The sequence below is a fragment of the Sorex fumeus genome, unplaced genomic scaffold, assembly GCF_029834395.1.
Source record: "Sorex fumeus unplaced genomic scaffold, SorFum_2.1 ptg000015l, whole genome shotgun sequence".
Classification (NCBI taxonomy): Eukaryota; Metazoa; Chordata; class Mammalia; order Eulipotyphla; family Soricidae; genus Sorex; species Sorex fumeus.
In genome coordinates this window covers 16,716,576-16,741,709 of record NW_026606072.1, presented here as the reverse complement: position 1 = coordinate 16,741,709, position 25,134 = coordinate 16,716,576, and positions in this window count along the sequence as shown.

The window sequence follows — 25,134 nt, the reverse complement described above, 5'->3', positions numbered from 1 at the left end:
ATATCAACAAAAGAAAAGATAAAAAGCATATGATCATATCAATAGACGCGGAGAAAGCAATTGGCAAGATCCAGCACCCCTTTATGATGAAAACCCTAGCCAAAATGGATATAGAGGGGACTTTCCTTAACATAGTTAAAGCCATCTACCACAAGCCTAAAACAAGCATCATCCTCAATGGAGAAAAACTGAGAGACTTCCCTCTAAGATCAGGGACGAGACAAGGATGTTCACTGTCTCCACTGCTGTTCAATATAGTTCTGGAAGTACTTGCTATAGCGATTAGGCAAGAAAAAGATATTGAGGGCATTCAGGTAGGAAAGGAAGAAATCAAGCTCTCGCTATTCACAGTTGATATGATACTATACTTAGAGAACCCAATAACCACCACCAAAAAACTCCTAGAAACAATAGACTTGTAGTTGCAGGCTATAAAATCAATACCCAAAAGTTCATGGCTTTCCTATACGCAAAAAGTGAGAGAAGAAAGCTACATGAAAAAAACAATCCCATTCACAATTGTGCCCCGGAAAATCAAATACCTAGGAATCAGCTTAACTAAGGAAGTAAAGGACCTATACAAAGAAAACTACAAAATGCTACTTCAGGAAATAAAAGAGGACATGAGGAAAATGAAAGATATCCCCTGCTCATGGGTCGGGAGACTTAACATTGTCAAAATGGCAATACTACCGAAAGCATTGTATAAATTCAATGCAATCCCTATAAGGATACCCGTGACATTCTTCAAAGAAATGGAGCAAACTCTCCTGAAATTTATATGGAACAATAAGCCCCCACGAATAGTTAAAGCAATTCTTGGGAAAAATAAAATGGAAGGAATCAACCTCCCTAACTTCAAACTGTACTACAAAGCAGTAATAATTAAAACAGCATGGTACTGGAACAAAGGCAGAACTTCAGACCAATGGAACAGGGTTGAATACACTGACATCTCCCCTCAATAATATGATCATCTAATCTTTGATAAAGGTGCAAGAAATGTGAAGTGGAGTAAGGAAAGCCTCTTTAACAAATTGTGCTGGCATCACTGGATGGCTACATGCAAAAAAATGGGCTCAGAACTCTGCCTAACACCATGTACAAAAGTAAGATCAAAATGGATTAAAGACCTCAACATCAGACCAGAAACCATAAGGTACATTGAAGACAAAGTTGGCAAAACCCTCCATGACATTGAAGCTAATGGTATCTTCAAAGATGCCACGCCACTGGCCGAGCAAGTGAAAACAGAGATAGATAAATGGGACTATCTTAAACTAAGAAGCTTCTGCACCTCCAAAGAAACAGTGACCAAAATACAAAGGCAGTCTACAGAATGGGAAAGGATATTCGCCGAACACGCATCTGACAAGGGATTGATATCAAGGATATACAAAATACTTGTTGAACTACACAAGAAGAAAACATCCAACCCCATCAAAAAATGGGGCAATGAAATAAACAGAAACTTTCTCAAAGAAGAAATCCGAATGGCAAAAAAGCACATGAGAAAATGCTCTACATCATTAATCATCAGGGAGATGCAGATCAAAACCACAATGAGATACCATCTCACACCTCAGAAATTGGCCCACATTCAAAAGAACAAAAGCAACCAATGCTGGAGTGGATGTGGCGAGAAAGGGACACTCTATTTTACTGTGTATATTGCTCTGTGTTTGAAAGAAAAAACTTAATGTAAGGAAATAGCCTTATCATGTACAGGTGTATTTACATTTCACTGTTTAAAAACTAATAGATTTAAAGAGAAAAATTTTGATGTCGTCACAATATCCCGAGTTAAGGCATCTCATCAAGGTATCGCTGCATAGGAAGAAGAATTAAGTAATCATTCATGACTATTACAGTAAAAATTAATACTTCCCAGTTGATAAAATAAAATTATTAGCACCTTTACAAAATATTATGCATGATTTATGATGGGATAAACACATAGGACTTTTTTTTCTTCAGTGCATTGTTATCTCAAACAGCATAGCACTATAATTATGCTCAATATTATAGATTGAAAGTGTCATTTTGTGTTTGATTACATATTAATCAAACAGCAAGAAAATTTAATATCAAGAAAAGAAATAACAGCAAGAAAATAAAAGGAAAGACAAAAACTGGAGCAGCGTAATTGAGGGCAATTGGAGTTGAGATGGTGAGGATGAACATCGGAGAATTATTGATTTTGTCTTTGTGTTTCTCTCTCTCTCACACACACCATACTCACATAGTTTGGTATGCAAAAATGTCACATATTTCACTTTAATAGAATGAAATCAGAATTTTAGGGAGAGGATCTAAAAGAATAGTTTTCAGCCAGAGAAGCTATCCTATATCACCTTATCAATAAGGCACATGTATTCAAAATCTGTGGGTTCAAGGAGGTCTCTTCCAGCCTGAAGATCCTCTTGTAGGTCCTTGCAAGGGCTTTGGTACTCTTATCAGTAAAAGGCCACAAATGAACAAATCCTAGAGCTTTTCTATTTACTGAAGGTGGTCTGTCATAGACCTCATCTGGGAGTTTGTTAAACTTGAAAGAGACTCAGGTCCCTTCAATACCAACTGAGTTAAAACTTGCAATTAAATAAGAGCCTAATTTGTGTGCACATTTAAGTTCGATAGAATACATGGGAGGCTACAACTAGGGCACATTTCAAATTCTTTTACCTGTTGATGACTACTAAGAGCTCTACCATTTCATTCAATCCACTCTATTACTGTTCACTAGGCTTCTCTCACAGGAAACAAGATAACTGGGTCAGAACTGTTGAGGTGGAGACCTGACAGCATTCTGTCCTCATGGGAGTTGACTTTAGGTGTACTGGGGCTTTGAAACTCTCTCGTGTATTTATATGTCATACTCCATTAACCGAGGAGCCTAAGTACATGGACTGTTCCTGGCAACCTAATGGATTGTAACAAATAGCCTGAGAGATTAAATTTGCAAAGCCACAGGGATTCTTCCAGCCATAAATTAAACATAGGAAGAAGAGCTTTTAAAAATTGGTACGCAGAGAACAACATGAAGGTATTGGCAACAGATAAACAGCTTTTAAGTATGATGATATATGCCAGTTCCTAAAGGGGAGGTATGGAACTAGCCCTGCCACCCTCCCTCAGAAGGATCTCTGAGGCTCTCTGTATTACAGCATATAGCTATAATAGATTGCTGAGTCATTAGAAGAAAGGATTAAGTGCCTAAAACATACTGAAAGCAGAAAGTTTGAAATATACGTTTCAAAGATTTACAATCAGTATGATGAGAAAAATGAATCATTTAGGGTTTGTAATAAAATCTCAGTTCTCTGAAAAACTGATTTTCAGACTGATTTATTCCTCAAGCCTCTAGAATACAAGGTGTGTTGAGAAACTCATCCTTCCTTCCACCCTCAGGGAACTAAACACATAACTAAAGGAGGCATCTCTATGTGTTTCTTAAAAGTTATTGAAATAAAAATGGATTTGGGGTACAGATAATGACAATCTAACATCTGTATCTTTTACAATGTACCACTGTCCTCCCATTGTTCACTGATTTGCTCTAGCGGGCCCAGTAACGTCTCCATTTTGAGACTTGTTGTTACTGTGTTTGGCATATTGAATACGTCACGGGTACCTTGCCAGGCTTTGATGTGCAGGTGAGATACTCTCAGTAGCTTGCCAGGCTCTCTGAGAGTGGCAGAGGAATCGAACCCAGCTCGGCCCTCCTGGCTGCGCACAAGGCAAACACCCTACCACTGTGCTATTGCTCCAGACCGGTCTATTATGATATAATCCCAAATCTCTTAGTCTCTTACAATATAATCCCAAATAAAAAACGATTCATTTCCAGAGAACACCATATAGATTCACCACCCCTATATTTTTCCTTTTGGTAGGATAAAAAATACTATATATATATAAAATTATATATATATATATATATATATATATATATATATACCGATTGTTCATGATCTTGATGAAGAAGTCTGACCATCTGGTAGGTGGGCGGCCACGTGGTCTTTTGACATCCCGTGGAATCCAGTCGGTAACAGTTCTAGTCCAGCGGTCGTCTTTAAATCTCATTACGTAACCAGCCCATCTGATTTTTGACACCTTGGCAAACGAGACAGCGTCCCTGATTCTTGATCGTCGACAGATGTTGGAACTTCGACATATATATATAGTATATATATATATACTATATATACTATATATATATATATATATACTACTCTTCTGCAAAAAGATGAAAACTTGTTACTTGCAACTAGGATAAACAGAGAGGGTATTATGCTAAGTGAAATATCAGATGAAGAAGACAAATACCATATAATTTTACTCATGTATGGAAGGTAAAACAAATGAAAAACCAACAAATGACAAACATACTTTTAAAAGAAAACCTGGTTCTATTACGTAACTCTCAAAATCCTGAAACCGGTTTAAGTAATCTTTATTTATCCTGTCAGAAACTTTGATTTAAGAAACTTTGTAAATGTGGGTCTGGGTATTCCTTACCTCTCCAAAAACGTGGAGAGATGTCTGCAGGGAGAACATGAAGTAAAAGACACCAGAGAGATTTTAGGAGCTGGAGATGAAAGTTCTTCAGTTTTTATCACTTGTTCTAATCACTTGATCACTTGACTTCCTGTTAATAGTTGATTTGCTCGAGCGGGCGCCAGTAATGTCTCCATCTGTCCCTATTGCGTGCTAGTGTAGCCCAATGGCGTCTGTTCGCTCTAGGAACACGGAGAGCCTCAAACCGATTGTTCATGATCTTGATGAAGAAGTCTGACCATCTGGTAGGTGGGCGGCCACGCGGTCTTTTGACATCCCGTGGAATCCAGCCGGTAACAGCTCTAGTCCAGCGGTGGTCTCTAAATCTCATTACGTGACAAGCCCATCTGATTTTTGACACCTTGGCAAACGACAGCGTCCCTGATTCTTGATCCTTGACGGAGGTTGGAACTCCGAATTCTTTCTCTCATTTGAGTGAAACGTGATATTCCAAGCATAGCTCTTTCAATTCCTCTTTGGGAGACCTGAATAGCATTCTCATCCTGTTTACATAGGGCCAGGCCTCATATGTTAATGCAAGAAGAACAGTGGAATCAAAGAGATGTGCCCGGAGCCGGAGGTTCTTCATCTTCTTAGCTATTTCTTCGACGTTCTTGAAGGCGTTCCAAGCTGCTTTCTTCCTCCTGAGCAGCTCGGGTGCCAGGTCATTTGTCATGTTGATTTCTCGACCTAGGTACACATAGCTGTTGCATTCAGAGATGGTCGTTCCGTTGAGAGCGAATGGGACATCAGGAACGAAGCTGTTTCTCATAAACATTGTCTTCGTAAGATTCAGCCGTAGTCCAACCAGTAACTACTTGTTCTGATCTTGTTTCTAATCTTTCTGGAATTTTTTTTCTGTGTACTTGTGATCCTCCAGAAAAAGTACACTAATTTTTGTTAAGTTATTTGAGTGACTTATATTTCTTGAAAGTTGTTGTTTCTTGTTGATGAGCAGGTTTTATTATTATTATTATTGTTATTTTTGCAAAAAATTTATTGGTGGCTATGGAACTTACCAAGGTACAAGAGCCTATAGGAAGAACTAATCAATGTCATTTGAATCAGACTGACAGCAGAAGAAAGACAGAGTTATGGAAAGGAGATAGCATCAGGCATGACTGTCATTCCAACTGGAGGCATAGGAGGGTCAGTGACTGATGTTCTAAGCAGGATGGGAAGACTCAGGAATGTGCCTGGACTTGGGGTTCATGTTGGGCATTGGGGCAGTAGGCTGAGGTAGATTTGGAATTACCCCAGAATTGCTGGAGGAGCTTTGAAAACTATATTCTAGGACAGGGTATAAGTGTGAGTAGATTTACCTTTCCACAACAAAAGAAATACAGTTCTGTCCCAGTCATAGCAGCTGTTCTGTGTAAAGAGGGACACAGCAACTTTTAGAAATTACCCTCCAGTTAGACCTCAGCCTAACACTATTCACAAAAGTCAGATCAAAATGGATTAAAGATCTCAACATCAGGTCAAAAGCCATAAGATACATCAAAGACAAGGTCGGCAAAACCCTCCACGATATCGAGGCTAATGGTATCTTCAAAGACAACACTGACCAACCAAGTGGAAACAGAGATTAAAAAAATGGGACTATCTTGAATTAAGAAGCTTATGCACCTCAAAAGATGTAGTGACCATAATACAAAGACAAACTACAGAATGGGAAAGGATATTCACCTAATACCCTTCTGATAAGGGGTTGATATCAAGGATATACAAAGCACTGGTTGAACTACACAAGAATAAAACATCTAACCCTATCAAAAAATGGGGTAATGAAATGAGCAGAAACTTTCTCAAAGAAGAAATACGAATGGCTAAAAGGCACATGAGAAAATGCTCTACATCACTAACCATCAGGGAGATGCAGATCAAAACAACAATGAGATATCATCTCACACCACAGAAACTGGCCCACATACAAAAGCACAGGGGCAACTGGTGTTGGCATGGATGTGGCGAGAAAGGGACTCTCCTTCACTGCTGGTGGGAATGCTGACTGGTTCAGCCCTTTTGGAAAACAATATGGACGATTCTCAAAAACTTAGAAATTGAGCTCCCATTTGATCCAGCAATACCACTCCTGGGAATATATCATGGAGAGGCAAAAAAAGTATAGCAGAAATGACATCTGCACTTCTATGTTCATTGCTGCACTGTTCAGAATAGCCAAAATCTGGAAAAAACCTGAGTACCTGAGAATAGATGACTGGTTAAAGAAACTTTGGTATATCTATACAATGGAGTACTATGCAGCTGTTAGAAAAGATGAAGTCATGAAATTTACATACAAGTGGTACTACATGGAAAATATCATATTAAGTGAAATGAGTCAGAAGGAGAGGGACAGACATAGAAAGATTGCATTCATCTGGCAATATAAAGTAACAAAATAGAAGACTAACATCCTAGAATAGTTGAGATAATTTATAGGAGGTTTACTCCATAGCTTGAAGGCCAGACGCACATGCTAAGGGAAAGGTCAGCTCAGACAGAGAAGGGAACACCAAATAAAGAGTGTTGGGAGGATCCTCCCAAGATGGGAGTTGCATGCTGAAAGTAGACTATAGACCGAACATGTTAGCCTCTCAATGCCTCTTTTGCAAATCTCAGCAACCAAAAGGAGAGAGAAATCAAAAGGGAATGCCCTGCCACAGATGTGGGAAGGCATGGGGGTATGGGAGGGGTAGAAGGGTTACTGGGACCAGTGGTGGTGGAGAATGGGCACTGGTGGAGGGATGGGTACTCGATCATTGTATAACTGAAACCCAAGTACAAAAAACTTGTAAGGTCAACAACTGTACATCACGGTGTTTCACTAATAAAAAATAAAAATAAATAAATAATTAATTAAAAACAAAAGCCCAGTTCTGAGGTCTCACAACTTGAAATACTTGAGATTCCAACTTTAACTTTCATTCACCCCCACTGTTGAATTTCTGTACTCTTTGGAGTGTAGACATTCTCTGTCAAGGAGAATAGACTAGGCTGTCTCTATAGAAACTATCTGTAAACTTGAATCTTTCTGTTCCAGAAGGGAAAGTGACATATTGTTTTTATACCTTTTCCAAGGTAAACCTAAACTTACCCATGACTCTTTTCTACATATTTGATCACCTCCTCCCAACCTGAGGACTACAGCAACAATTATTTTTTAATTGAATCACTGTGAGATACACAGTTTCAAAACTGTTCATCACTGGGTTTCAGTTCCACAATGTTCCAAACGCATTCCCACATCAGTGTACATTTCTCACCACCAATGTTCCCAGTTTGCTTCCCCTTCCCTGCTACCCCCCAGGCTGCCTCTATGGCAGGCACTTTCCTTCTTTATTTTTCCTTTGGGGCATTATGGTTTGCAATACAGACACTGAGTGTTACCATGTTTGTTCCTTTACCTACTTTCAGCACACAATTCTTATCCAGAGTGATCATTTTCAACTATCTTTGTCATAAAGGTCACTTCTCTATCCCAAATGCCTTCTTCCCAGCACGACTTCAACCATGGACTAATCCTCCTGGCTATGAAACAATAAATTTTAAAAAAATATCTGGAATTGCCCCAAGCAAGCTATTAACCATTGGAGACACTTTGTAAACTCTCAATTATATTCTTTCCTACTGATGTGACTTAATAGTGAAGAGAGTGTAATATGTAAAGGCAGTATCTTCCACTTTGGGAAACAATGCTTTATGGTTTATCTTTGTTACAACTTTAGACTTACCACTTAGTAATGATTTTCATATGGTAACAAACTATTTTTGAGAGACAATTTTAGAGTATATATCCCTATTCTGAAGCAAATAATTTTCAAAATTCTGAGTTGTTATATATTTATGTATCCACATCAAAATCTACATAAAAGAGAAACAAAGCTCAAATGACCTGTCATTTTAAATTTATCTCAAGACAATTATGTATTAGATATTGATTGTAGTCACTGTGCTTAAGGTTAGACTTTTCTGGGACTACAACCTTATAATTAAAGAGCATGGGCTTTAGAGATGCTTATAGAGATATCACTGAGCTGATCCTGAGATAAACACTTCTATGCAAGTAGGAAGAACTTGCTTAGGGGACAAATAATCAAGTTGGTATATCAAACCAGGAAGGGGAAGACATGAAACAAGGAATAATCTAAGACAAAATCTCTTACTTGGGCTAAATTCACCCCGAAACATCTTGTTACCCAATAATAATGAGAGAAAACTCTCTCTCTCTCTCTCTCTCTCTCTCTCTCTCTCTGTGTCTCTCCAGGGGAACTCCCAAGGGCTAATCTCGTTTCTTTAGCCCAGTGGTAGAGTGCTACTGGGGCCCAGGTGTATAACGTGGATCGAAAAAGGGGGTAATGACATACCTTGACATAGAGTATAAAAAAACTTGGCTCAAGCCCTTTACGCTAACTTGAAAGTCCACAAAAGGCATTTCAAGGGAGATGGGGAAAACACCAGCATTACTCCTCCATAAGAGGAGTCTGGCAGAGTCTGGCAGAGTCTGGCAAACTCCCTCTGTCATATCCAATATACCAAATACCAGTAACAATGATGGGTCTCAGTCTCCTAAAGAGCCTTGAATATAATCTCAGGGCTAGAATGAAGGAGATGTTACTGGGGCCTGCTCGAGGCAATCGATGATTAACAGGATGATTTGTGATTTTGTGAAGAATTAAAAGATTAAATTTGGACTGTCAAAAATTAACGAGTAATAGAAAAAAATCTAAAACACCAAAAAGAAAGCAAAGGAAGAAAATATTTTAAAAAATAATACAACAGAAGAAATATGCCAGCTAATATTTTAAGTAGTGTGGGGCCCGAGCGACAGTTCAGGGGAGTGGGTGTCAGCCTCGCATGTGGCAGACCTGGTTTGATCTGCAGCACTGCATAGGGTCACCTTCCAACCCCTCTGCCACTGCCAGCTGTGGCCACAAAACAAAAAAAATCATTAACAGCATGTTGGGGATTCTATGTTTTTTTTATGATCTTTGGGGGACCTCTTATAGTCTAGTTCTCCTTCTCAGAGAACCCAGCAAGCTACCTAGAGTCTCCTGCCCACATAGCAGAGCCTGGCAAGCTCCCTTGGCGTTTTTGATATGCCAAAACCAGTAACAATGATGTATCTCATTCTCCTGACCCTGAAAGTACCTCCAACATGGCACAGTTGGGAAGTATGAGTAAGGAGAGGCTTCTAAAATCTCAGGGATAGGACAAATGCAGACATTATTGGTGCCCGCTAGAGGAAATCAATGAATAATCGGATGACAGTGATACAGTGATCTCCTAAGGAATTAGGGAAGATATTACTCTCTAAACAATAAGTTATAAATTGAAAGGAACCATTTTTTGACATAGAATGTTGGGAGGATAATGTGTTCATAGAAGCAAGTAAGTGGCAACAAAGGATGAAGGAATTAGCATCAGAAAATTATGGGGATTATAAAAAATTTATTTTTCTACACTTATTAGTCTCAGAAAATAATATAGAGATTATTAAACATAAATATCATATATTTATATAATGCATATATTGAAGGTTTGATTTTATGAAAAAAATTTGTGATGGAACTGACATGAAAAGAATATTTGTGAATTGGGATAAAATGAGAGATAAACTATAAAATTATCTCCCCCCCAGTTGTGGTCAGAACTTATTCCTGTCTCGGTACTCAAGATCACTCTTGTCAGTGCTCAGAGGACCACAAACTATGCTTGGAACTGAACTGGGGGTGGCTGCATGCAAGGAAAATATATTATCTTTTGCCTGTACAAAATCCTTTTCATACTAAAGTGGTGAGGGGAAAATAAAAACTGAGAAATGAAACAATAGCACTGTAGGCTGAGTGGTTAGTTATAGGGGTAATTACTAAAGAAAGACGCTGTAAAAACTGATAGTGTTTGCTTCTCAGGGATTTGATCCAAGGTATGGAGTGATAGGCCAGGAGATTCCTATTTTGTTAGAGGCCTCATGGTACTGTCATTCTGCACTTTCTACTTGGTGTGCATCAAACTTTGGTGTGCGAAATACATCTTGACACAGAGCACTAATGCATTTGCCCATGCTACATGATAGTTAGAGTTATTTTGGCTGTGACTTACCTGAAGTTTATTTCTCTCCCTTCCATAGCACTGAAACTCATCACTCAAGACAGTGTTTGAAGTAGGAATGTGCAGGCTCTCCCTCTGCAGGCTCCTTTCCCCGATACCTCTTAGAATTTTGAAACTTGAACTTCACCAATTCACTTCCATGTTAGGAAGAGTGAGGGCATGTGGATGGGGTGCTGTCCTGACCCTGTGGTGTTGATTCCACGACTGCCCAGGTCTTGTCTTCCATGCATGGGGGAGCTCCTAGTTGCACACTGATGTTCAAGGGACCATGTGGTGTGATTATCAAGGGATTGAACGGGGGCATGTGTTATCAGTCCAAGAGTTGTAAGTTTTAAAGACAGGAACTTGGGAAGGGTCCACTGTGGGAGATGACCAAAGGCTTCTGCAGTTTATGAGGGAAATATTGGTGGTCAGAAAATGGTAAAACTGGCTGTGAAGGCACCTGAAGGGGAATGAGACATTTGGGGGATGAGGAGAGATACAATTTTCTTTTTCTTATTTCTTTTCTTTCCAGCTTCCTCTTCCTCTTCCCTTCCTCTATAAGTTGAGATGGGATAGTCAGTCAGGGGTTCAATGCTGGTAGGGGACCTTCCTTTCTCTTTATCCTTACCTCACTTGGCAATAAGCAATAAGCAGGAAGTAAGTTGGGGGTCTGGAGAAGAAAGGTGATTGGTGGACTTTTCTGTGGAGGACTACCCTCTTCAACCACTTCAATGTGATATATCTTTTGTTTTCTTTTGATTTTTTCAAAAATTGAGATTTTTGTGGTTTACAGTACGATTACCATTGATTTCTCATGCACATAATTTCAGCACCACACCCATCACCAATGTACTTCCGGCCTTTTCCAAGGACCCTGAGATCTATTCTTCCCCCAACTCATCTATATGGATCAACAATACCAAGATCTGGGAATATGATAGATCTTTTCATCAGGTGAAGCTGTGCCGTGGGGATGAGAGAGGTCTATGATGACTGTGATTTCCAGGCAGAGGAACAGCAGAGTCTACATGAGGCACACAGGATGGTCCCCCAGCAGCCTGCCAACCATGAGGTGATAAAGAGAAGACTATTTTGGGCTTCAGCTGCTAGACTAGGATGTGTGTTCTTATATAAGTGAGGCATTGAAGGGCGGTGCAGAAATTTGGGAACATTCTCCATTTTCTACTTCCTTCTTGCTAATCACAGATATTATGGGAACTTTTGAGGTGTCTTAGTCTTTGTTTACTTATAAAATTCCAGTCTCACTGAAAGTTATTCCTTTTTCTTTTAAAGTATCCACAGAAATACAATACACAAAGCAAGTGTCAACTTTTCTGGCAGGCCCTAACAACCTTCTAGCTTAAAACTTTTTTCTTCAATCACATGTAACAATAGATGATTGAAATATTGAACACAATTTTATTCAGAATATTGTTTCTTTTCCCCATTTTGGTTCTTAGCTCTCAGCTTTGGTTTTATGGGATGGAAAGCGGCATGTTATGTAAAAAGCACAGGGGTCCTAGGATAGAGTGTTTAGTCTCAGGACACCTCTTTGACTTCTGCTAAACTAAGGCAGTTCTTGAGTAATTTCCAGGCCTTAGTGCAAACAGGATTATGTGGATACTTCCTTGAATGGGCTGGAGGATGGTTCAGAGTGTGTTTGTGGGTACTACATGGTAGCAATCAGCATTTACTTACTTTAAATTATTTAATTTGGGTTTAAGGTCCATGTCTATTGGTGCTCAGGGGTTACTCCTAGTTCTGAACTCAGGAATCACTCTTGGTGACTTCAGGGGGACACATATGGGATACTAGAGATTGGGTCATCCAGCCATGTGCAAGTTCCCTGCCTGAACTATATCTACCCCAGCAATCAACATTCAAATTGTGCTTTTGTGATTATGTTTCTGCATGGGTAAATGCATGGTCAGTATGTATATCAGATTCTTTCAGAAATGGAGCCAGTGCCTCACTGATGCTACAGACCTGTTTTGGCCTGTCCCTTTTTTGTGTAAGAGTGTTCCAGGGTCATATGAAAAGAAATTCCTTCAAGTTGGAGGACCATCAGTGATTTCTTCTGTTAAAATGGCAGCCACATATCTGGTAGCCCTTTTTGAGTTCAAGAGACAGCACGTGCCATGTTTGGGGGTGAAGATATAACTGTGATTAATACAGTAGCTTCCAGATTTTAGAGGGTTCAGAGAGAAAAAACACATAGCTTCATGAATTTTGTCTAGTACCAGATGCTCAGCCATTTGGACCTTGTGCACTCATACCCTCTGGGATTAGAGACGTGACTGGTGGGAAAGATATGGGGAAATTTATAGATTGCTCCTCTGAAAGAATGACAGTGTAAATCAAAATTCTGGAGAAGAGTATTTGCTGTTCAATATACAGCTTCTGGCATGCTACAGGACTCTGATAGAGAAGAGATGACTGATCATGGGATCTAGCAGTGATTTTGTGGCTCAAATATCCTGTCTCAGCTGGATTATGATATAGTAAACAGGTTAGATATTCAGGCAGGTCTGGCAGCAATCCATGGCAAGATAGACCTGTTTTATTCAGGATGAACTTGGGAGAAGATAGGGCAGTTGATGAGCAGTGATCTAGACATTTCTGTCATTTACTAAAGTTGCAGTGCTTTTTAGATGTGTGGCATCCCCCCTCCCCCCGTTCTTCCACCTATGACCATAGACAGGGATTCCTTTCTAATCAGTGTTTGGGGATAAAAAGGCTAAGCTGGTATATACAGAGCTAAATGATATGCAGGTACCATTGAAAATTGACTGTGCTTCCCACTACAGGGGAAGCCCTGAAAGAAAGATTGGAATTTTTCCAGTGTGTGTAGTATAATATAAATAGGTAGTATATAAGAGGTTGGCATTTGGATAAACAGTTTATGGTGGCAAGCATGAGAGGAAGCTTTGATCATTAGATGGTAACGGGAACTTTGTCTTGAGTCATGCGTTTAGCTATAAAGAGAAACAATCCACAGGATTTTGAAGGTAGATTTTGTTCCCTCCAAAATGAGTCAATAGTGGTCTCTTTCATATGAGCTTTGCCCTCATGCTGACTCTGCCCATTCTTTTTGTAGAAGCTTAAAGACCAAGGGAAAAAATATTTTCTTGGAGTGATCACCAGAATCTATCTTGTTAAATAACAGACACCGGAAAGAGGCAGGTTTTTTGAAACAAGGACGGAATGTAATTTAAAAAAAAAAAAAAGAAAACGATATCATAACCTTTAGAGTAGAGATGAGGTTAGAGGAGAACGCAGTTCAAGTGCACAGATACATGTGCTTTTGGTTAGATTTTGTCTTGTAGAATCATGTTATGTTTTAAAAGCTTAAGGAAAAAAAGCAATATGGAGAAAAGACTTTTATTGGGATGGAGAAGGTGGATGTTGAGTTAGAAGTTAGAAGTATTGAACTTCCATTCTGTCTTTGACATTAGTCATATCACATGGAACGAATTTGACCTTGCATGCATCTTTTAAATCTAATTACCTGAGTTTTGCAAATTCTGGAGTTCTTCTCAACTTATTATTTTTCTTAATTTCATTTTCCCTTTATACTATGTAAACACAGTGGTTTACAAAATTGCTCACAATGATTTGTTACAGACATTCAATTCAATGCCAGACACAGTAACAACAAAGTCTCCAATGGAGACGTTACTGGGCCTGCTGGAGCAAATCAAAATTCAAATTATTTTTAATACATTTATTTTTAATTATGACACTATAATTTACAATGTTGTTCATAATAGAATTATTGCAGTCAAATAATGTTGCAACACCAATCTCACCACCGGTGTCCCCAAGATCCTTGCCATCCCCTAGCCTGTCACCTTGGGAGGCACATGACAAATTTATTTCATATTGCTTGCTCCAACAAAAGTTAAGTGGAGTTATCAGAAGATATTGGTGGCTCTTTCAGGGTCAGCAGAATGAGACCCATTGTATTTACTGGTTTTGGCATATTAAATATGCCATGAATAGCTTGCCAGGTTCTGCCGTGCAGGCGGGATACTCTCGGTGGCTTGTTGGACTCTCTGAGAGGGATAGAGGCTTTTAGGGTGGCCTCTAATCACACTTGCAGGTATTACCATGGTTCAAACCATATTTGAACTCCATCAAATATGGTGTGGTAATCTTGGAAGATGGGTATTAAGTGTCTAATGATGTGTGGTCTGGAAAGTGGCCTGGAGCATGGTGGCAGCTGGGTAGTGGAGGTAGTAGATGTCTATAAAGAAGACCACACCTTCTACAATATCATTGTCGGTGACTTTAATGCCAAGATAGGACTGAGAAGATCAGCCGAAGAACTCCACATCGGGACCCATGGCCTAGAATGGAACGAACAGGGTGAGAGCCTGTCTGAGTTCATCATGACAACCAAGACCATCCATGGTAACTCATAGTTCCAGAAGACCAAATCTAAACATTGGACATGGGAGTCTCCCGGTGGACAGTTCCACAACAAAATTGACCACATCATATTCAATCAATAGTTTTGCCTGACCGATGTTGCTGTTGTCCCAAAATTTCAAATGAGAGCACACCACCGTCTCCTTCATGCAAAATTCTACTTCACAGAGCAGGGAGAAAGGGCTGCAAAGTTTAAGAAGAGAACCCTCAGAACGACCACCAACTGGGAGTTCTTTGGCACTATTGCGGCAACATGGTAGATGCCGTCATTGACAACATTGTTGAAGAATACGATCGACTGGTTCTATAATTGTGCAAGGAACACCAAGAGAGAGATAGCCACAAAAAGACACCTGTCTTCGAAAACTCTCGAGCTCATTCGTTAATGTGTATTGGCGCAAGCCTCAGACAACTGCAAGCAAACGTCTGAGCTTGCAAAGCAGTGCAGAGAAGTGATAAAAAAAAAAAGACCTCAAAGAGAGAAGAGCAGCAGTGCTGGCTGATGCAACAGAAGCCGTAAAAAGCATTTGCAATGCTCGCCTGTCCTTCACCGACTACAAGACCAAGATGACTGCCCTCCAACGTCCTGATGGATCTATCACATCTTCCAGAAGGGCAATGGAGAAGATTATCCATTACTTCTACTTGGATCTTTTTGATAGCCACATCCACTTGCCCACATACCAAATTCAACAGGATGAATATGTTGTTCTCAATGTTCTCTCTTTTGAAATCCGACACACCATTTTGTTGGTAAACAAGCGAACAGCACCCGACCCAGACAAGGTCAGACCTGAATACCTGAGGAACCTGCCCTCAGAACTCATCAATACACGAGATCAGCTCTTCATATGCTACCTGGCTGAATGCAAGGTTCCCTTCCAATGTAAAACCAGCAGGACTGTACTACTGTATAAGAAGGGAGACATCCACAACATTGGCAACTATTGCTCAATCTGCCTGTTTTCTGTCACCTACAAGCTGTTCACTCGAGTCAACATGAATAGGATTGACAGAACACTAAATGAAGGACAACCAGGCCAGCAAGCTGGGTTCCATAAAGGATTCAGCATGATCGACCATATCCACAGGGTAACCAAGCTCACTGAGGTTTCTTAGGAGTTCAAGATGCCGCTCTGTCTAACGTTCATTGATTTAAAGAAAGCCTTCAATTCTGTTGATATGGAAGCAGTCATTGAAGCCCTAGCCAAACAGGGTGTTCATACTCAATATATCAGGATCCTCCATGAGCTGTATTATTAATTCACTAGCAGGATCTCACCATTCTACAAGGAAGTGATCATCCATGTCAAGAGAGGGGTTTGGCAGGGTGATAACATTTACCGAAACTCTTCAGTGGCAGCCTCAAGAACATCATGCGACGACTGGAATGGGAAGGAATGGGAGTGAAGGTAGGTGGTCGGCAACTACACTACCTCTGCTTTGCTGATGACATCATTCTAATAACACCGAACATTAGCCAAGTGGCACAAATGTTGGCCGATTTTGACTGTGAGTGTGGAAAGGTTGGACCACAGCTGAATCTCACAAAGACAATGTTTATGGTCTCGTTCCTGATATTCCATTTGCTCTCAGTGGAACAAACATCTTCGAATGCAACAGTTATATGTACCTAGGTCGAGAAGCCAATATGACAAATGACCTTGCACCTGAGTTGTGCAGAAGGAAGAGAGCTGCTTAGAATGCCTTCAAGAGCGTCAAAGAAATAGCTAAGAGGACAAAGAACCTCCGGCTCCAGGCATATCTCTTGGACTCCACCATTCTTCCTGCATTAACATACGCCTCAGAGACCTGGGCCCTTCGAAAACAGGATGACAACACTAATTGGGTCTCCCAAAGAGGAATTGAAAGAGCTATGCTTGGAGTATCATACTTCACTCAAGTGAGAGAAAGAATCCAGTGTTTCTACCACCATCAATGATCAAGAATAAGGGATGCTTTTTGGTTTTCCAAGGCATCGAAAAACAGATGGGCTGGACACGTAATGCGATTTGGAGACTACCACTGGACTAGAGCTATCATCGATTGGATTCCGTGGGGCAGCAAAAGATCACATGGCCACCCACTTATAAGATGGTCAGACTTCTTCGTCAAGACCCTAAATCATCGGTTGGAGGCTCTTTGTGTTCCTGGATTAAGTAGATGCCATTGGGCTACACTAGCACACGACAGGGATGAATGGAGACATTACTGGTGCCTGCTTGAGCAAATCGATGAGTAAGGGGTTGTCAAGTGATCAAGTGATTAGAAGATAAATCTACAAAAGTCATTTCAGTAATTAATCGCTATATGATTATATCACTCTATTACTGTCATCCTGTTATTTATCGATTTCCTCGAGCAGGCACCCCAGTAATATCTCCTTCGTCCTAGTCCTGAGATTTTAGAAAGTGCCACATTTGAGGCTCTTTCAAGATCAGGAGAATGAGACCCATCATTGTTACGGGTTTTTGGTATATTGAATACACCACGGGGATTTTGCCAGACTCTGCCATTTGGGCAGAATTCTTTCGGTAGCCTGCCAGGTTCTCCAGAGTAAGAACTAGATAATAAGATGTCCCCGCTTCCAGGAGCTGGGTCTTATAGTCTCTGGGTCTTGGCCATTGATGGGATTAGATGGCGCTGGGGGCAGTTGGTGGGTGTAACACCTACATACTGGAAGATGGAGGATCTGGGTGGAGGATACCCAGGCCCTATCTGAGCAGGTTTGGAGATCTAAGCCCTGGGTCCCGCACACCTGGGTTCCTCTGCCGGTTCCTTCATGCGTAAGGCTCTTCTGAATGTGTGGAGAGTGGTCTTAAGCATGTCTGTGGCTGGAACCGGAGGTCTTCAGCTGCTGGGGCTCTGCTTGGCGCGGGGAGGGAAACTCAACCTGCCCTCCTCCAAGGGGCTCCGATGAGGACAGCCAGGCGCAGGTGCAGGAGACTCTGCTGTTCTCTTCCGGGAGTTGGGTTTTATATGTATATGATTATAACCTATGTAAATAAGAAAATTCAAATAACAATACAATATAATATACTGTCTACTCTCATTTACATAACTAAGTTTTCAACTCTGGCATCTTAAGCATATTGCATTAAATTTTATTTTGTATTTGAACTACATTGCATTAATAATCATATCTTTCCTGTCATAAATGAGGCTTCTTCCCCCCCAACCTTGGCAGGCATATAAAAATTATTTCATATTGCTTGGTCAAAAACCTTTAAAAATAGCAAATAGGGTTATTAGAAAATAAATTGATAAAAGTTAATTTGTGACAATTAAATGCTGCATTTTTAAATCTTTCTTAATCTAAGAGAGTAAAGCATATACACCTTTAGTGAGTGTCATACTTAATACCACATGATAAAAAGTTTCTCTTATCCTTTAAAGGAACTCTTTTAATGCTATTTTGCAAGACTGGTTTCAAGACTATGAATTCCTTGAATTGTTGCCTACCCATGAAGCTTTGTATTGTTCATTCAAATAGGAATGATAATTTTGCTAGATGAAGTATTCTTGGTGAAGTGTTCAGTTTGTTGAGTTTTTGTACTGTATCATTCTTCCAGATTGTAGAGTCTCGTTTGATAGATCTGCTGTATATCATAGGGTTTCCCTGTAAGTTCCTTTTTCAATCTTGCTGGTTTTAATATTCTGCCTGTATCTTTAGATTCTGTCAGTTTGAATATAATATGTCAGAGTTTTTCTAATTGGGGCTACTTTCACTGGGACCTTTTGGGTCTATTAGAGGTCTGTAATCCTAAAATTTGGAAAGTTCTTGTAGATGATTTCTTTAAGTATTGCTTCTTTAACACATTTACCTTTCTGTTCTTTAGTGACTCTGATAATTCTTGTATTATTCCTCTTCAACTCATCTTACAGTTTTCTGGTTTCCTTTCAGGCTATTTTCTACTTTCTGCTGTTTCTTAGTTGTTTTCTTCTTCTTATGTAGGAGCTTCTTGATCTTTTGCTCAGCTTCTGTTATTTTTCTGTTGAAAGCTTCTACTGACTTTTAAAAGAAATCACCTGCCATGTGCTTCATTTCTGTCATTCTGACTGTAATAGCTTTTTCATTTCAACTCTCATACATTTTTGTGCTTTGCTGACTACCTGTGTTATAGTTTCTTTGAACTAATTGAACATTCACATCATTGTCACTAAAGACACAGCTGGTATTATTTATGTCTTTGATGATAGATGATAATGATTTCACTCAACGAGCTTGGTGGATTTCTATGACTTTTCCCCATCAGTTTTCTAGTGCTCTTGGCTTGGAGATATTTTTGTAGTTAATCTCCCAGGAAGGTGGTGATAGATTAGCTAGAGATTACTCTCTGTCTTCTCTGCCTATTCTCACAGAATGATAGGAAGCAGCATTTTATTTGCTAAGTAGATCTGTTATGCAGCTGCATATGCAGTCTTGTACTTCATGAGCGGATCCTTATGTGGACCCTTAACATGACACAGGTCAGGTGTGGAGGCTGCTGGGACCCACACAGGAGAGAGGGGCTCTGCTTCCCACTGGAGCAGCAAGCAGAAGATTAGAAAAAAGCTGTGGTATGGGTCTTTAATAAGACACAGTTTGGAGGCTGATGGGATCCACTGGGAGGGTGGGGCTCTTCCTTCCATTGGAACACTCAGAACAGGCCCAGTGGTATCTGCCAGAGGCGAGCCTTACCTGGGATGGAGGAACAGTAAATAGAAGGACAGAGAGGAGGTTATTTAGTCCTAATTTATTTTTATATACTTCTTTGAGCAAAGAATCTGAAATAAGAAAACATTGAGACAATTCAGAATAAAAGGGACAGGGGCCAGAGAGATGGTACAGGGGTTAAGGTGTATGTGTTGCATGTGACCAAAGCTGGTTTGATCCATGACAGCATAATGCACTAAGCCTCTCTGAGAGAAGCCCTGTAAATCCCCCTTACCACACAGGGTATGGTCCCGAGAACAAACAAGTATCTTCTGGAAGACTTGGGGAATCCCTGAAATCACAGAGACTGAGCCACACCACATCAGTCTCTTGCATTGGTCTCTGACCTAGTTGGATGGCTGAGGATTACCACAAACATTTAAGCATCACTTGGAAGTCTCCAACCCCACAAAAAAAGTGAATAAAATGTATAAAAAGTAACTTAGTGGCTAAAACATACTTCATTAAAGAGAATTATTGGTTATAACAAGATGGAAAGCTTAATTTATTTCACACTTAAAGAAGTGTATGATTGTGTCTAGAATATAAACAATATTACACTGTTTATAGAAGTATTTTGAGAAGTAGAAGAATATTTGCAAATCTAAGTCAAAGGATGTTAAAAAGAAATTCTGTATGATAGGTCCTATAGGCAGTAGTTGTCTGAGAATAAAGGTAAAAGGGGCAGGTGCTTGTGTTTCTATACCGAAATAGGGGTTAATCAACTGTGTATAATTTTTGTACGTGATCCGGAGTCAGATTTTTTAACTTTAGCTGATGACTCTGTAATCTGATGCTTCACAAGTTCTCTCCTCTCCTCCCAATATAAGAAGAGATATGGGGTGCTCTCCCCTCACTTCAGACTAGTGAGAGGGGTGGTAGGAGATCAGTCAACGAGCTTGATATTTTTTTTGGATTTGGAGTGGCATGCTAGACTTCTGTATAAATATGGTCTTGGAATGGAAGATGGCCTAAGTCATATATGAAGTTAGGACAAGTGCAAACGCTTCATTTTTACCACCTGGCTAAGTGCTCAATTTTCCATTGGGCTGAGTGAGCAATATGGAAGGGATTCAGGTAGGAGCCTTTTAGAATAAATCCTGCAAAGACAATTGGACTCTGGAAGTGCAGAGCTGGGAGCATGATTGCTGAGGTGGTAACTGAGATGAATGAAATGGCTACAGTCTTCAAGAGGGGACCTATCGGAGATTTCTAAAGAATATACAAATATTCCTTTGAGAAAGTCTTCACTTTGGTCATCCCCCAAACAACCAAGGACATCAACACTAAACAAGATCTTTCCTACCTTTTTATTAATTCCTTCAATTCTCCATATAACCCTAGGAAAGTCCTTAGGGGAAGGCAATAGAAAAATTGAGCTTCTTCTTCCTTTCAGCAGACTTCCAGATAGAGGCAGGGTTAACTAGGAGAATGCAGTTTGCTGCCCAATTAAAAATATAATTCTATCTTATTATCAGGAGGCCTAAATAGGAGAAAGCAGAACTTTTTATCATTTTCCCCCTAGAAGTCATAAATTGGCACAGGCAATTACACTGATTCCACAAGGTTGTCAGTGTCATTGACTGCATCTATTAGTACCAGATCTTAAATTAGGTAAAGGAATTTTTTAACTGGAATATAAGAGTTAAACAAAGAAGTTTCTTTTAAATCTATGGCAGCTCCAAGCAGCTGAGAACCACCAACGGTTAGTCTTATGAACAGATATTCTTGGATTCCTATTTATAGAGGCCATCCTATTTTCTGGTATTGTGGCTCTTTTTTTTAACACTATTTCAAGGCATTTTTATAAAATATCGAATATCTTTCAGTAAGCATGCGTGGATTTAAACTAGACTAGCATTGAATCCTGGAATGTTAAGCTGTAAAGGGTAGCAAGTCTCTATCCTTTTGCACAACAGGAAAGTGAGACCCAATATGAAAACACTCTTTATTACAGAGTTAGGGATATACTTAGTCCCTGACTCTATGTCTGGTGCTGCTAGCATATCGTTAAAGTCAATATTAGGGAAGGCTGTGTTTTAGGAGAGTGGCTGAAAATTAATAAAGTTAAAATATTAAAACAAATCACACAATGAATTAACAATTTTATAGTGTCTAAAGTTCCCTTGTAAACTAGAGGGTAGGGGGGAAAGAAACATATTCTGTGAGCATTCTCCACTTATATACTTAATGTGAGCACTCTGTATAAACCTGAAACTGTTTCCTCTGTTACTGAAATAAAAATAATAGAATGGACCAATGGACTAGGTTGGGGTATATGCTAAAAGATCTTTGAAATTGTGGGAATAAATGTTGTACAATTTGAAATGGGAATAAATAAATTACTATTGTCAGTAATACAATGTAGTAATTTTAGAGGGCTGTTTTTTCCAATGCTGCTTGTACCAAGACCACTGCATAGACCACTGCATAGCTGGTATTCCAGTCTAGACCTTGAAGTCATGGTCCAGGTGTGCTGTTAACACAGACCCCAATGTGAATAGTGGGGTTTTGATCCCTGTGGAGAGCCTGATTACTGCGTGTGTTTATTTTTTGCTGGACTCTTGGTTGTGCTCTAAACTAAAGAATTTTTTTCCATTACAGATTTCAGTGAGGCACTGGTATTTGAGCCCATGGATCCATGCATGCCTGGTGAGCACTTTAAGTCACTGGACCATCTTTCGGACCAATTCTCAAAAACATCTTCCTGGCTTAACTTTCCTTAAGAGATTGTTTCTTGGTTTTTAAAACTTAAAAAAATTATTCTTATGAGACTATGGAGATAGTCCAAGAGACTCGTATACTTGCTGGCCATGAAAGAGCTCCATGTTTTATCACCAGCACCACAAGATTCCACAGGAGTAACAGAGTTACCAGCACAGGAGTAACAGAGTTACAAGCACAGAGTTACCAGGAGTAACTCCTGAGCACTAAGATGGGAGTAGCCCCTAAATACCACCAGTTGTGACCCAAATCTATGAATATATGTATATATAATTTATTTACATAAGTATACATATCTTAAATCATTTTAAACCCAAGTTCACAAAAATTACATTTATAGATCTAAGCTACATCAAAATAGATTTTCTTAGCTGATCTATGGAAAATTCTCAATTTATATTCTAAAATCAAATAATGGAAGCTCAAAATTATAGAAGGGCAGCTTGAAAATGCACTAACGTGTCAACATGAGGTAGTTTGATGGTCTTGAAACCTTTGAATGTTGACGGTCCTAATAGAGGTTCTGCAGTGTGATACTTTTTAAAAACGACTCACTGCCACTATTGTGTGCTCTGCTTTGATGGAGCATGTTTCCATGGCAACTGACACTGCACATACTGTGGAACAGGTTTGAACTTAACAAGTTCTCTGCATGCGGTTTAATTTATTCATTTTTTTCTTTTGGGGTTACACCCAGCGATGCACAGGGGTTAACTCCTGGCTCTGCACTCAGGAATTACCCCTGGCGGTGCTCAGGGGACCACATGGGATGCTGGGAATCGAACCCTGGTCGGCCGCGTGCAAGGCAAACGCCCTACCCGCTGTGCTGTCTCATGAAGGAGTTCGTTGACAACCTTTTAATTCTTCTCTTTAAAATCAACCTACGTTGTGAGAGCAACAATTTTCTTTTTTTTTTATCAAGTTATTTTTATTTATTTTTTTTCTTTTTTTTATCATTTTTTTTATTAGTGAAACACCATGAAGTACACTTATAGACTTATAAATTTTTGTGCTTGGGTTTCAGTTATACAATGATCAAGTACCCATCCCTCCACCAGTGCCCATCCTCCCCCACCACGGGTCCTAGCATCCCTCCCGCCCCCCATCCTCCCCCCCACCCCCCCGTCCCACCCTGCCGCTGTGGCAGGGCATTCCTCCCTGTTCTCTCTCTCTTCTTTTGGGTACTGTGTTTTGCCAGAGAGGCATTGAGTGGCAGTCATGTTAGGTCTATAGACCACTTTTAGCATGTCTCTCCCACCCTGGGAGGGTCTTCACAACACCCTTTATTTGGTGCTCTCTTCTCTATCTGAGCTTCCTTCTCACCTAGCACATGTGGCTGGCCTTCAAGTCATGGAGCAAAATTCCTGGTACTAATCTGAGCCCTTCCTGGGTGTTAGTCTCCTGTTTTGTTGCTTTATGTTCCCCAGATGAATGCAATCTTTCTGTGTCTATCCCGCTCTTTCTGACTCATTTCGCTTAACATGATACTTTCCATGTAGTACCACTTGTATGAAAATTTCATAACTTCATCTTTTCTAACAGCTACATAGTACTCCATTGTGTAAATGTACCAAAGCTTCTTTAACCAGTCATCTGTTCTCGGGCACTCAGGTTTTTTCCAGATTTTGGCTATTGTAAAGAGTGCTGCAATGAACAAACAATTGCAGATGTCACTTCGACTATACATTTTTGCCTCTCTGGGATATATTCCCAGGAGTGCTATAGCTGGGTCAAATGGGAGATCGAATTCTAATTTTTTGAGAATCGTCCATACTGTTTTCCAAAAGGGTTGGACCAGCCTGCATTCCCACCAGCAGTGAAGGAGGGTCCCTTTCTCGCCACATCCGCGCCAGCACTGGTTGCTTTTGTTCTTGTGGATGTGGGCCAGTCTCTGTGGTGTGAAATGATATCTCATTGTTGTTTTGATCTGCATCTCTCTGATGATTAGTGATGTAGAGCATTTTCTCATGTGCCTTTTTGCCATTTGGATTTCTTCTTTGCGAAAGTTTCTATTCATTTCCTCGCCCCATTTTTTGATGGGGTTGGGTGATTTCTTCTTGTGTAGTTTAACCAGTACCTTGTATATCCTTGAAATCAACCCCTTGTCGGATGTGTATTTGGTGAATATTCTTTCCCATTCTGTAGGCTGTCTTTGTATTTTGGTCACTGTTTCTTTGGAGGTGCAGAAGCTTCTTAGTTTAAGATAGTTCCATTTGTCTATCTCTGTTTTCACTTGCTCGGCCAGTGGCGTGACGTCTTTGAAGACACCACTAACTTCAATATCGTGGAGAGTTTTGCCAACTTTGTCTTCAATAAACATTATGGATTCCGGTCTGATGTTGAGGTCATAAATCCATTTCGATCTTACTTTTGTGCATGGCGTTAGGCAGAGATCTGAGCCCACTTTTTTGCATGTAGCCGTCCAGTTTTGCCAGCACAATTTATTAAAGAGGCTTTCCCTGCTCCATTTCACTTTTCTTGCCCCCTTATCGAAGATTAGATGATTATATGTTTGGGAGGAGATGTCAGTATATTCAACTCTATTCCATTGGTCTGCAGCTCTGCTTTTGTTCCAGTACCATGCTGTTTTGATTATTACTGCTTTGTAGTAGAGCTTGAAGTTAGGTAGG